This window comes from Lissotriton helveticus, chromosome 1_2 (assembly GCF_964261635.1).
Source record: "Lissotriton helveticus chromosome 1_2, aLisHel1.1, whole genome shotgun sequence".
In the NCBI taxonomy this organism is placed as follows: domain Eukaryota; kingdom Metazoa; phylum Chordata; class Amphibia; order Caudata; family Salamandridae; genus Lissotriton; species Lissotriton helveticus.
This window is the reverse complement of record NC_136058.1, coordinates 17,129,960-17,143,457: the sequence shown is the minus strand read 5'-3', so window position 1 is coordinate 17,143,457 and position 13,498 is coordinate 17,129,960. Positions and strand designations below refer to the sequence as shown.

Genomic DNA, 13,498 nt, shown 5'->3' with positions numbered 1-13,498 from the left:
TAACTGTCAGGACATACAGTTTTTGTAAACTGTACCAACGATTGCTAGCACATTTTAGACTCACAGCTGTGAAGGAGAATTTGTGCACAATTAGTAAAACAATCAATTTCAATAATTACCTCCTGGGCCTACATTCAGCTAAAGTTAAGTGTTTATATATGCAGCCAGGTATGCAAATTATAATGAAATGGAAAGATACTCAGAAAAAGAAGCTGCAGAAAGAATTGAGAAATTGAAAGGGAAATTATGCAAACCCCATTTAAAGTTCTTGACAATGACATGCAAATGCACTCCAAACAAGTGTATTCTATAAACACTATAATGTAATGGGCCATTGATCAAATAAAATACTGAAATGTGAGACAGCATGGACAGGCACAATTGTGAGCTATTAGATAACTAAATTGGGTGCTCCAAATGCTGAAATCTGGTAAAGGGCATTGACAGCTTACCAATGAAAGTGCAATTTACACCAAAGGAATGGAAGATGCCCCGTTTTCTATTGAAGAAGACTTACATATCACTTGGCTCCTACATGCAGTAATTTCACTGTCCATGACTGCATTTAATTTTTATGAAAACCAGAAAGATAAGTCTTTGGGCTGGTATGAACAAATGCAGTTTCCTCCACAACATGTAGAGTTTCACTAGGTCTCTAAACTCATATGGAGGAACTAAATGTGACCAGGAAACGCCATCAGTCAATTACAACTTGGTAGGTTGTGTATGGGTCCCAGCCCAACTGGTTTTCTAGTTCCTGTTGCTACATTGAACTGGGTCCTTGCATTGGTTGGGTTAGAAATCTGACCACTAAGGCTCTGAGAGAACTCACAGAGCGTGACACTCTCACACCCATCAGAGATTAGCAGACTCCGTCCACTGACAGCACTGTTACACCCCTCAAAGACTAGTAATCACACACAACTCACACACTAGCAGGAACGCACTATCAACAGCACAAACACGTCCCTTACAAACTAGCAGCTATGCCAATAGGTCTGGGTTATAACTGAAATTGGCTCGTCATTCATTGGCTATGTGTGGTATTGTGGGTAAGCAAGTTGTTGAATGCACGAATGAGTGAATAGATGAATAAAAAGTTGCATTATTGCAAGGATGAGTGACTAGGTGCATAGATAATGAGTGATTAGGTGTGTGGATACATTGATGAAGTACTGCATGGACAGGAGCTTCAAGATACTTTCCCTTATAAATCAGACCTATGGGCTTTGCACATTCTTTTTTGACTATTGTGAAGTGGCCATTAGAAAGTGTATTAACTAAGCTGTACAAATCATAATATTTCTCCATAGAGTGCATTGCCATTTTTGTTAATGCCTGCTAAATAAATACCATTGAATGCATGTTTTGCTTCAATTAACTCAAACAACCATTTAACTTTGGTTCAACCGTTTAGAGTTTACCACTGCTAATGCTAAATTCATGCAGTGCGATTTGTTTAATGTTTAGTTTTTACAAGCTGTGTTTAGTATATAATAGTCTGACGCAAGCTACTGCTTGCGTCAGATCTTGTATGGACCGACCCCTCACAAACCCTTTTGATCCGGATGTAATAATCTGCCAGCTACACCATTTAACCTCTCTGCTAATATTTTGGCAAGAAAATTTTAAAACCAAATTGAGCAGAGAGATAGGTCTGTAGGAATCACACTGGGACGCAGGTTTAAAGGGTTTAAGAACAAGAACAACTGTGGCCTCTTCCCAGGAAGATGGAATATTACCTCTTTAATCAAAAATGGATGCAAAAAGCATCTGGAGAACGGGGGAGATTACTGGAGCTAATGCTTTGTAAAGCTCGGCCAGTAGCCCATCCAGGTCCGTGCCCGGGGCCTTACTTCTCTTTGCTGAGTCTATTGCGCCAACTATTTCTTTCAAGCTAATTTCTCTATTTAAATTATTAGATGCCTCATCATCAATTTGCTGTACTGCATATTGTGCGAGCCATGCGTGGATTGAATTGTCCTGTGGAGCTAAGTCTTCCTTATATACTAGATCAAAATAATTAAAAAAGGCTTCCTCAATATCAGCAATATTTTCAGAGATCACTCCCGTATTGCCCAGCTGAACTCCTTTATTTGTATTCCTATTTTGCTCTTTTTTTGCTTTCCACGCTAAAAGCTTTCCACTAGCTTTCCCATATTCGAAATGGGCCTGCCATCTCTTTCTAAGTCTGGCATCAAGAATCTCTTCCAGTTGTAGTTTACATACTGACAATTCTTTCTGAATATTAGCTTCCACCGTTAAATTTGGATCTAAGAGATCGCGCTCTAGTTTGGTAATTTTTGTCTTGATCTCAGAAATCTTTGCCCTATATGTTTTGTGCCTGGAAGACTGAATGGCCAAGACTATCCCTCTCAAAAAGGCTTCATAGGGTTCTCCAGGGGTGCACGGGGGGCAAGGATAGGGAGGGACAGAGGGACAGAGTAGGGGGGAAGGGCACTGGGTGGGAAGCATGTGGGAAAAAAAGGAAAAAAAATGTCCAAATCGCCAAATAGGATACTTAATAGTTTACGCCTACCATGGAAAATATGTCACAGGCTAAGTTAGCCCCACATGTATATATGAAGGTTCTGACATGGAATTTAAATGGCTTGAGGGTAAAACAAAGAACAGAGAGGGTATTTAAATATTTGAAAGATGCGCCTGAGCATATTTGTATCGTGCAAGAGACGCATTCTACGGAACATGAGCTAAGGTAAATTTGTAGCAGTAAAAAATGGATTCAGCACGTTATAAGCACATCACAGCAAAGTACTATTAAAGGCGTTGCAATTTTGATTTAATCAAACCCTGCTATTATAGTGGTAGAATCAAGAGTCGATAAAAAAGGGAGATGGGTTATAGCAAAGATAAAATACCACTCTTATAAGTTTACATTAGCAGGATATTATGGGCCAAATTCAGATGATCCTCTCCCCCTTAGGGAACTGTTGGTCGAACTTTTAGACTTTGATGATCCCTTAATCATAGCAGGGGATTTTAATCTAGTTTTGGATCCTCAAATAGATAAATCATATAAACTTAAGTCTACACATAACCCCAAAACAAGACCTCGTTTAATAAATGCAATACATCAGTTTGGCTGGAAGGATATTTGGAGGAAAAAATGGGGACAAAAAAAGGAATTCACTTTCCATAATAAAAACCTGGGGCATAAGTCTAGATTAGATTTTTTTCTAATTAAAGAAGAGCTATGCGGTGTAGCCCACGAAGTGAATCATGTAGGAGCACACATCTTAGACCACTCGGCAGTTTCTTTGGTCTTGAAACTTTCGGGCTCGCAAAGCAATAAAAGATGGACTATGGATAGAAGTATCTTGCTTGAGGAGGAGATACTAGAGAAACTGACGATAGAGTCAAAACGTTTTTTTGAGATTAATTTAGGGACCGCCGCACTTCCAATTGTTTGGGAATCCTATAAATCCCTATGTTTTAATATATACATTTCAGAACTGCTACACTTTGGGTCATGAGTGTTTAAACTATTTCTCAAAATAAAAAATTAGGGAAATGACTCTGTTAAGGAAAACTCTACACCAGAGATTAAAAGAAACACAAATTAAAACAGAAGAAATGGACTGGATCTCTGTCAACTCAGAAGTCTAGCCAGCATGATTACAATTCGAGGTAAGATATAAAAAGCCCATTGGTATCAGTATTCTTCCTGTTCTTTTGAGTATTCTGACAGTAAAATGGCAGAAAGGACTGGACATAGATAAGACAGGTATACCAAGTAGAAAGTGAACGGATGTCATGCTATAGTTAGTTTAAAAAAGGAAGAGACATTTTCAATGTAAAGCCTTGCTTTAAAAAGAAAGAAGGTAATCAGGTTAACTAAAAAGCCTGCCCTGTAAACTACAGATACTTCAGAAGAACAGAACAAAGATGACAGAGCTACTGGGCATGACAGCAGAAGTGCCAAGACTCTTTCAGAGAAATGAACTTTTTAGAGTAGCAAATTTAAACCACTATACACTTACACTAAATACATAGGTGATTGTACTGTACAGTTTGCAAAATTCATGCCTTGCTGCTTTTACTACAAATGACTGACACATCAGTTCCCACACTAGATGTGTCAAGTTCAACTTTATGTGAGCAGGGTACAGTGTGGATACAGCACCTTACAATTGAACTGATACAGAAATTCAAAAGGAAACCCAGTTATAAATAAACAACTATAGAGAAAGGTGGCTGTCTTCAAAGACCGCAAAGAAAATGGGGCATACCTTTAAATTACTGGTAACCAGATCTCAAACCAAGATTGACACAGATGTTTTGGCAGTATTGCAAGAAACAGCTAATGGTGTACAAGTCTCCAGATGGCTTTCGCTTCAAATACACCTAAACTCTAAATCAAGATAACGCTTCAATGGTTTCATTACCTGGACAAGGAGATAGACTAATTCCTACTGAGTAACATTAGAATAAATCAGCTCATGGTGTTATGTATGCCCATGCTGGCATGCTCCAACAATGATACTGGTTCCTTATTTACCAAAACAAAATGAAAACTCTGTACGTCTATGTCTGCCAACAAATAAAACCCTCAACTGTTCCATGACTAGCATAGACTCCCTTTACTATTTCCAATTCTCCGTTTAGCTTGACCAAATCGAGCCCATCGATCCAGTCATCTGATAAAGGAATAGAAATATATTAGTTGCTGTTGATTCATGCTTCAGATTTCTATGGGTTTGGCTGAATGGATTGCTTATGTTCGTGGTCATAAAAGACCTGCAGTGTCTATTTGCAATGGGCACATTTCATGTCTTTCATTCAGACAACTGTCCTGCATTAATTGCAAACGAAGTCAAGGATGCGATTTCTGCTCTGGGAGTATGTCTGCAAAACTTGCACCTGTTTTATGTAAAGAGGAACAGGTTAATAGAGCGCACCAATGCTTAAGCAAGCCTTGATCATCAGGTTATTAAGTACAAGACTGATTTTGCTACCTACTTTGTATGGAGTTCTGGAGCATTACATATTTCCCCCAGAGGAGTATAAGGTGCTTGTCTTCAATATGAAATGTTATTCTTGAGTATCTAAGTAGGTGCATATTCTTGATAGTTCACTGGCAAAGGGCAGGTTTCTGAGGCTGCTGAAGGGTGGTTCCCCCAGTTTGGCAAGCTAGTGCAAGTTATCTCTGATAAACAAGTGGTTGAGCCATTTTACAGACAACCCACTTTAGTTCTTGGGGTACAAAGCACACACATTGTGATCCTGCCTCATTTGTCTGTTTTAAAATAACGTAGGAAGGTGTCCATTGATAACATTAAAATACATTCTATTCAGCAGACCCCTCTTGACGCTAATAAGTCTTCATAGTAGAGCCTTACAACCTCTTCCTGCTGTGCATAACTACTCTAAGAATAACATGAAGAAAGCAGCCATGCAGAACTGTTCAGCCCCACGCTGGGGACTGTTGAGCTTGCTCTGTCTCCAGCTTTCCATCAAGTGCCAGATTCCAAGGAAGAGCCTAATATCGTGATTATTAACAATCCCCACAATTTCCACTGCTGCAACTGCTCGCTATGAACCACTAAATCAGCCAATATCAATCCAAATGATGCCTTTGCAAGTAACAACATTTTATAAAAATGGATTCTGACTTTGCTTTAGATGAAAAAACAACAGACTTCACAGCTTCTCATCATCATTGTCGACTTACTATTTGCTATTAGTTTCATAACAAATATCTAACACCACAATGGTCCTATTTTTAAATCACTACCAAAGTGTTCTTCCTTTTCATGTCGATCATCACATTGATCACAGTGTTGCTGTCACTACATGGACATTATATTCCTTACAAAATTGTGCCATCGCCTATAGTTCAAGAGCTACACTGGCATTCATCCTCCTACAGAGCACTTCAAGATCATTATGCTGTGAACATCACACAATATCCTGTGATGCATAGTATACTTTGCGTAAAGGTTCCTTAATAGATTATGGGGATAACATATTCCAGATTTCCTATATTTTACAAATGACTCTTGACGATGTTATAATTCCTGGTTCCGTTTCAAATCAATCAAACTGAAATACTGTTAAAAGAATGTTGAAGGACCGGCAGAACTATACCACTTTGTGCAATGAGAATCCTTATTTAAATGCTGACAATCATAATTAAATGTTTTGTTTCCACTACTTTGGTCATTATTACGTACACAGAACCAGTACTCCCAACGAAATGTATAATTATACAGTGGTAGCATTGAGGTTTTCCAACCATAAGTAATCACCCAAATTTTCCTTAAATAAAAACCTTGATTACCAATCCCAAGATAAAATATTCACATAAATGTGTTGACAATCTTGCAATACACAGCTATGAGAATTGGAAAATAATTATGAAGAAAAAGTATTTGGGGAACAATCATTTGGAAGATTCTGGGCAAAGAAGCCTTATTGAGTGCATACATAATCCTAAGAGAAATTATTTTTCTGAACAAATCTGCCCAGCAGACCACAACTATGATTTCCGTTCAAAGCCCTCAGTTCCAAATGTCAATTGGACCCAGTTCCAAAATGGAAAATAATGGAAAATGCTACTGATTTTAAATTCATGGATTTAGAATGGTATCTACAATTTGACCATGTTAAACCCCAAAGGGGTAGCCCGGTAGTCAATTGATATTGATGTATGCATGGACCATTTTCTTTCTAAACCTCCTAGTCGTCTGGCTGATTGTCCTGACCCCCGGTGTGCTAAATATAAACTTGTAACTGTCAGGACATACAGTTTTTGTAAACTGTACCAACGATTGCTAGCACATTTTAGACTCACAGCTGTGAAGGAGAATTTGTGCACAATTAGTAAAACAATCAATTTCAATAATTACCTCCTGGGCCTACATTCAGCTAAAGTTAAGTGTTTATATATGCAGCCAGGTATGCAAATTATAATGAGATGGAAAGATACTCAGAAAAAGAAGCTGCAGAAAGAATTGAGAAATTGAAAGGGAAATTATGCAAACCCCATTTAAAGTTCTTGACAATGACATGCAAATGCACTCCAAACAAGTGTATTCTATAAACACTATAATGTAATGGGCCATTGATCAAATAAAATACTGAAATGTGAGACAGCATGGACAGGCACAATTGTGAGCTATTAGATAACTAAATTGGGTGCTCCAAATGCTGAAATCTGGTAAAGGGCATTGACAGCTTACCAATGAAAGTGCAATTTACACCAAAGGAATGGAAGATGCCCCGTTTTCTATTGAAGAAGACTCACATATCACTTGGCTCCTACATGCAGTAATTTCACTGTCCATGACTGCATTTAATTTTTATGAAAACCAGAAAGATAAGTCTTTGGGCTGGTATGAACAAATGCAGTTTCCTCCACAACATGTAGAGTTTCACTAGGTCTCTAAACTCATATGGAGGAACTAAATGTGACCAGGAAACGCCATCAGTCAATTACAACTTGGTAGGTTGTGTATGGGTCCCAGCCCAACTGGTTTTCTAGTTCCTGTTGCTACATTGAACTGGGTCCTTGCATTGGTTGGGTTAGAAATCTGACCACTAAGGCTCTGAGAGAACTCACAGAGCGTGACACTCTCACACCCATCAGAGATTAGCAGACTCCGTCCACTGACAGCACTGTTACACCCCTCAAAGACTAGTAATCACACACAACTCACACACTAGCAGGAACGCACTATCAACAGCACGAACACGTCCCTTACAAACTAGCAGCTATGCCAATAGGTCTGGGTTATAACTGAAATTGGCTCGTCATTCATTGGCTATGTGTGGTATTGTGGGTAAGCAAGTTGTTGAATGCACGAATGAGTGAATAGATGAATAAAAAGTTGCATTATTGCAAGGATGAGTGACTAGGTGCATAGATAATGAGTGATTAGGTGTGTGGATACATTGATGAAGTACTGCATGGACAGGAGCTTCAAGATACTTTCCCTTATAAATCAGACCTATGGGCTTTGCACATTCTTTTTTGACTATTGTGAAGTGGCCATTAGAAAGTGTATTAACTAAGCTGTACAAATCATAATATTTCTCCATAGAGTGCATTGCCATTTTTGTTAATGCCTGCTAAATAAATACCATCGAATGCATGTTTTGCTTCAATTAACTCAAACAACCATTTAACTTTGGTTCAACCGTTTAGAGTTTACCACTGCTAATGCTAAATTCATGCAGTGCGATTTGTTTAATGTTTAGTTTTTACAAGCTGTGTTTAGTATATAATAGCGCATGTCATGAAAGCCACACGATTGCTCTTCGTCATTGGACTAATTCATTATACAATATTTCACAATACCATAAGTTTAAATTAAATATTTTGTTAAAACATTTTCTGGCAGTGGCAACATAATTATACTCAAATCAATTCTTAAAGGAAATAATTGTATTTAAAATGACTTCCCCTTTAGTAACTGTAATATCATTTCTATTTAAATCAGCAAGCAAGAGACAAGAAAATTGTTTAGCGGCTAATTAACGCCCGATGATGAACTGAGAATGATATGTTAATACATTCACTCAGCATAGAATTTCCATTTCCTACTATGCTATTTATGATAAACATGTTATCAGACTAAAATATTATTGCAATGTTATTTTTTATAAGTGAAATCGAATTGTGGACTCAATGCTAACCATACCTGCAGACAAATCAGGAATAGAAAAAACTAAATAATCCATCTAGCTTTTCGGTACCTTTGGGTACTTTTGTATTTCACAAAAAACAGTTATGTTGGAACAGCAGAAAACATCTCTAGGGGCACTCACATTTTCCTTGACCTACATACACATTTCCCAAAGGACCGACATGTTAATGCTATCGGATTTAACCAACTGCTAGTTATCGGAGGAGAAGAGTAGTTTGCTGTGGTATACTCTTGAAGTGCTCTTCCTAATTTGCTGACTCACACCCAGTGCTGGAGCCTGGTATCATGTGGCCGATGATACAAGGCTCCTGTTTCCTTTTAAAACCTTTACCGACGAAGTGAAAACTTCCTTCTGCAATGGCATGAAGGCGGTAGCAAATTGGATGACTTCTAATTGCCTACAGTGCAATGTAGGTAAAACGGAGGTTGTACTTTTTGGGGAAGCGAAGATTTTGTGGACCCCGGACTGGTGGCCGCAAGATCTTGGCCCGGTCCCATACCCTAAATTGGTTGTGAAGAATCTAGGAATGCGCTTGGATCGTGAACTCTCTTTTAAGCAGCACTGTAACATCATTGTGGGTTCCTGCTTCCATGTTATTGGACTGTTGCGAAAGGTCTTTCCCCTGCTACCGGACTTCACCAGGAAAACCTTGGTGCAAGCTCTGATACTTAGTCGTTTTGACTATTGTAACGGCCTTTTGCTGTCAGCCAATGAGGGAGTACTAGCCAAATTCCAGATGATTCAAAATACTGCTGCCAGGCTGGTACTAAACGCCCCCCCCAGAACACCGTCTAAACCTCTCTTGGATAAATTGCATTGGCTCTCAGTCCGTAACAGGGTAAAATTTAAGACCTGTTGTTTAATACATAAGAGCCTAAACGGACTAGGGCTATTGCACTGGAGAGATAAATTCATTCCATACAACCCGGTTCGGTCCCTTAGGTCCAGCAACCAGCTTCTCCTGAGAGTGCCTGCTATGAGAAAGGCCAGACAGGGTGGCAAGGCCTTATCTGTAGTTGGTCCTGTTCTATGGAATAAACTTCCCCTGGAATTGAGGCAATGTTCTGAACATCTGAGCTTCAGAAAGAAGCTCAAAACTTTCCTTTTTCAGAAGTAATTTGCTATCCATTGACCGCTGATCATGCTTCTGGTGTTATGGGCGCAGAGATACTCCGGTAGGAGTGATTCAAGCGCGTTATAAACCCGCAAATAAATAAATAACAGCAGAGCTACCACCATGCTGATGGAGCAATGCCTCTAAATGCCCATATATTGTCACCCAGTAGTACATTGTCGTTTACTGTGTTTTATATGTTAACTGTGTTACCAAGCTACCAGTGTATGTTATATGACGAGTATATTTCACCCCAAGGAAGTTTGGGGTATTACACATTGAAAGAAACTGGACTAAGCGACGAGGGAGTACACCACAAGTATTTGATCAGTTGTACAAAGTCTTAGTTTAAAAAACAAAACAACCGGTTTAACTTAAACCAACCCTCTTTTCAAAACCATGAAGGATCTTGGAGAAAAGAAAGAGACTGAGGCCCAAAAGTTCAACTTAGACCTTTAACAAAAAGAAATAAAAACAAATATAAAATGTACTGTGCTAGCTAAAGAGGCCAGAGATTTCAAACTGAAATATTCTTGCTCGCATCCCGCAGGGGTGGGACATTTGGGCCATGTGGCCGTGTGAGCTTGTGAGCCATAAATGTCAGTTACTGATCTGGGCATGTACATCAGCTCCACCTCTAACGGAGGATGCAAAGGAACAAGGCCTTCTACTATTACACCGCTTTCATAAACAATAGAGGACTGTTCCCGTGTCCAATATATGCCACTTGGTATAGCAAATCAAGAAGGCACTAGAAGTTGGAATCTGCAGTGGCCTTGTGTATGCTTGGTCCAGCCTATAAGTAAAATAATATGACAGGTTTAAAACTAAAGTCAGACTTCGACGAAATGACAAGAGTGTTAGGCACTAGTAGAAGGATGCATTTTGGGAATCCGAGAAATATCAACGTTTTCACGGCAGTGAGGAAACGAAAAGCAACTAAGTCAATCGTTAAGAAATGAATTAGTGCAATAGATTATGGCTCTATTCGTAAAGGAAATAGAGTGGCAGGGTATAAACAGTCTGCTTAATAGGTAACCTAGTAAGCAAGTGCAATAATAGGGAGTAGCATGAGCAAACCGTATTGTGTGCCGATTCAATTAGCTGAATGCTGGTGATTTAGTGCGAGGGTAAACCACGAGAAAGCACCCTTTATTCTCAAGCCTCAACAGATGCTGTTGGGAAAAACAGTGCAAGTACCATCTGCTCCATTTTATAAACCAACCGCATGGTTCTAAATGATGCCATTATCAAAATTGGTTTGCTTCAGTACACGTGAGAATGAACAGGTGTTGGCATGTGGTAAAGATTTTTGAGCATTCATATTTTGTGCATCATTGACAACAGAATCCATTTCCACACTTGATTACACATGTAAACACTGATATGTTACTATTGCCTTTAAAACTAATTCGCTTTTATGTGTAAAAGTGTATTTTTGTAATCCATGTTATCTAGGCCTCAAAATTGGTATAAACACCTTGGGACAGATTTATGATAACTGGCGCATCCCCAGGGATGCGCCAGTTATTTTGCGCCGCTGCTCCGCCACCCATGGTGCGCCGCATTTACAATGCGGCGCACCATGGGGCAAAAGCGGCACAGATGCGTGACGCATCTGTGCCGTAAAGGTGGCGCATTGCTGGAGTTGCATCGCAAGCGCTACGCAGCTCCAGCAAGGCTCAGGGGCGCCCCATCTATACAATGCTGCGTCAAGACCTACGCCTGCTTCAAGCAGGCGCAGGGTTTTGACGCAGCATTGGCCTGAAAGTGACTGAGTGAATTCTTATAGATTTCACTCAGCCACTTGTGCGAGGCGCACCTGCCCCGGAACGCCCACCTTGCGCCGGAACGCCCACAAGTGGCGCAGGGCTTTACAACGTGACGCATCTGCCTAGATGCGTCACGTTGTAAATGGGTCGTAGGGATGCGCCACGTTTACGCCGCAGTTGTGTGACGCAAACGTGGCGCATTCCCATCATAAATCTGCCCCCATGTTGGTCAAGATGGAAGTCACTATTGTCACTCATCTTTTTCCTCCCTTTCCACGTCACTCCATACAGTTTCTGCAGCTCAAAGTCAAGCTGATAGGTAATTGCTTATTTCCACTGTCATTTAGTTTGCTGCTCATAAGGAACTTCCGTGATTAAGATTTGAAACTGCAATGAATTGCCTCAGGGTTCTTCCGCTATTTCACGGTGCACTATTCATTCATATAATATTATGTTGTTAATGTATCTAGTTTGTTCTAGCACCTCCGGATGACATTAGCTGTGAGGGGAAATAATAAACAGTGTTTTAGTGTCAAGGCAATAGGACGTTTATTTTTCTTGTGCTCTCATTTGCTGATGAAATGAAACATTTGTTCACACGACAATGTTTTTGTAGTTCCGTTAATTTAATATGGTAACGTAATGTATAACAACCCTTGTGTTTGAGAGTTGAACCAGAAGATATTCCAGTTCTCCTAGGGATGCTGTCCATTACTCTTCCGATCTTGCTACCCACTTGGCCCTTAAAATTATTACTATTTTAGCATTTCTCTGTTTGTCCTTTTCATTGAGAGCATTCACTGCATTGGTTGTTTCCTTTTTTCCTTTTTAATGTTATCATAAAATGCTTCAAATGTCCATTGATCCAGAACTCAGTTATTAAGTGGGCCCATTTAAATAACTTATTGCATTGTGATATTTTGATAATGCATATGGGGAGTGCCTAACAGGGGATACATTGCCTCATTATATTGATGAATAACACTTCTTCAATGCAGCAAATGTGGGCATTTTTATTACAGAGAATTTTGGGGTGTCTAAAATATTGGAGTACACCAGGCCCACACATTTTGCCAAAAGATGATTGTTGCATATTGCAAGGCACTTCCTTTCTGCTGTGGAATTTCCTTTTTGCTAAGTCTTTTTTGCCGGTGGGGATTTTCCTGATGGAATTTGCTGAGAACCTGACTTGCAGTACTGTTTCTTAATGATTTAGAATGAAGGCAGGAATAGAGAAGAATGATTCTGAAGATTGAGAGTGCTATTGGTATGTTGTATTATTGAGTTGTTGAATCTTGTGTCGGGTGATGGCATGCTGTATGTGAAGTTCTTGGTTATGCGATGTTGATTTTGAGCTCAATTGGTGGTTTCATCACTATTGTTTTGATGTTTTATACTTGTTTGTGATTTATGAGAAAAGAACGTATGTTTTCCTATTGGTTGGTTGATTATTGGATTCGTCAACATCCATGATCTTGAGATATTGTGGTTTGAGTTGTCTCTACAAAGATGGCGTGTTTTTGAGAGACACCGCATGCACACAGATAGGGTTTTCTGAATCACTGTTTTTTTTTTCTAAGAATTTGTGTGTCTAATCTAGGTTGGTGTCTCTTAGTACTAGGTGCAGAGGGATAAATACATTAAAGCAAGGTGAACTGCGGCTAGACTGGGCACTGCATAGTGTGAATTGGGTTTCACAAGTATGGTGAAATTACTAGTTGGGTTATTGTTGTTTTTGGGAATTATTCATATTCTAGCTTGCTGAATGTCCTCCTATTTAGGTTGCACAGATGGGATTGATTTTGGTTTATTTGATGTGAGTTCATTGTGAAAGACTTGCAGTTGTTCCCTCATTCAAGAAGTCATGCTATGATTGGCGAGTCAGTCAAAAAGCCATACTGGAGTGGTGCTGTCATTGGTTGGCTGAATCATGCTATGAATG

The 13,498-nt window shown here is 39.4% G+C and overlaps 1 long non-coding RNA gene across 14 annotated transcripts in view; it reads right to left on the bottom strand.

The window, feature by feature from the left end:
* LOC144807741 (uncharacterized) overlaps positions 1-13,498 on the bottom strand; it is a 651,207-nt gene that overhangs the window by 395,943 nt on the left and 241,766 nt on the right. The gene's annotated exons all lie outside the window — the stretch shown is intronic.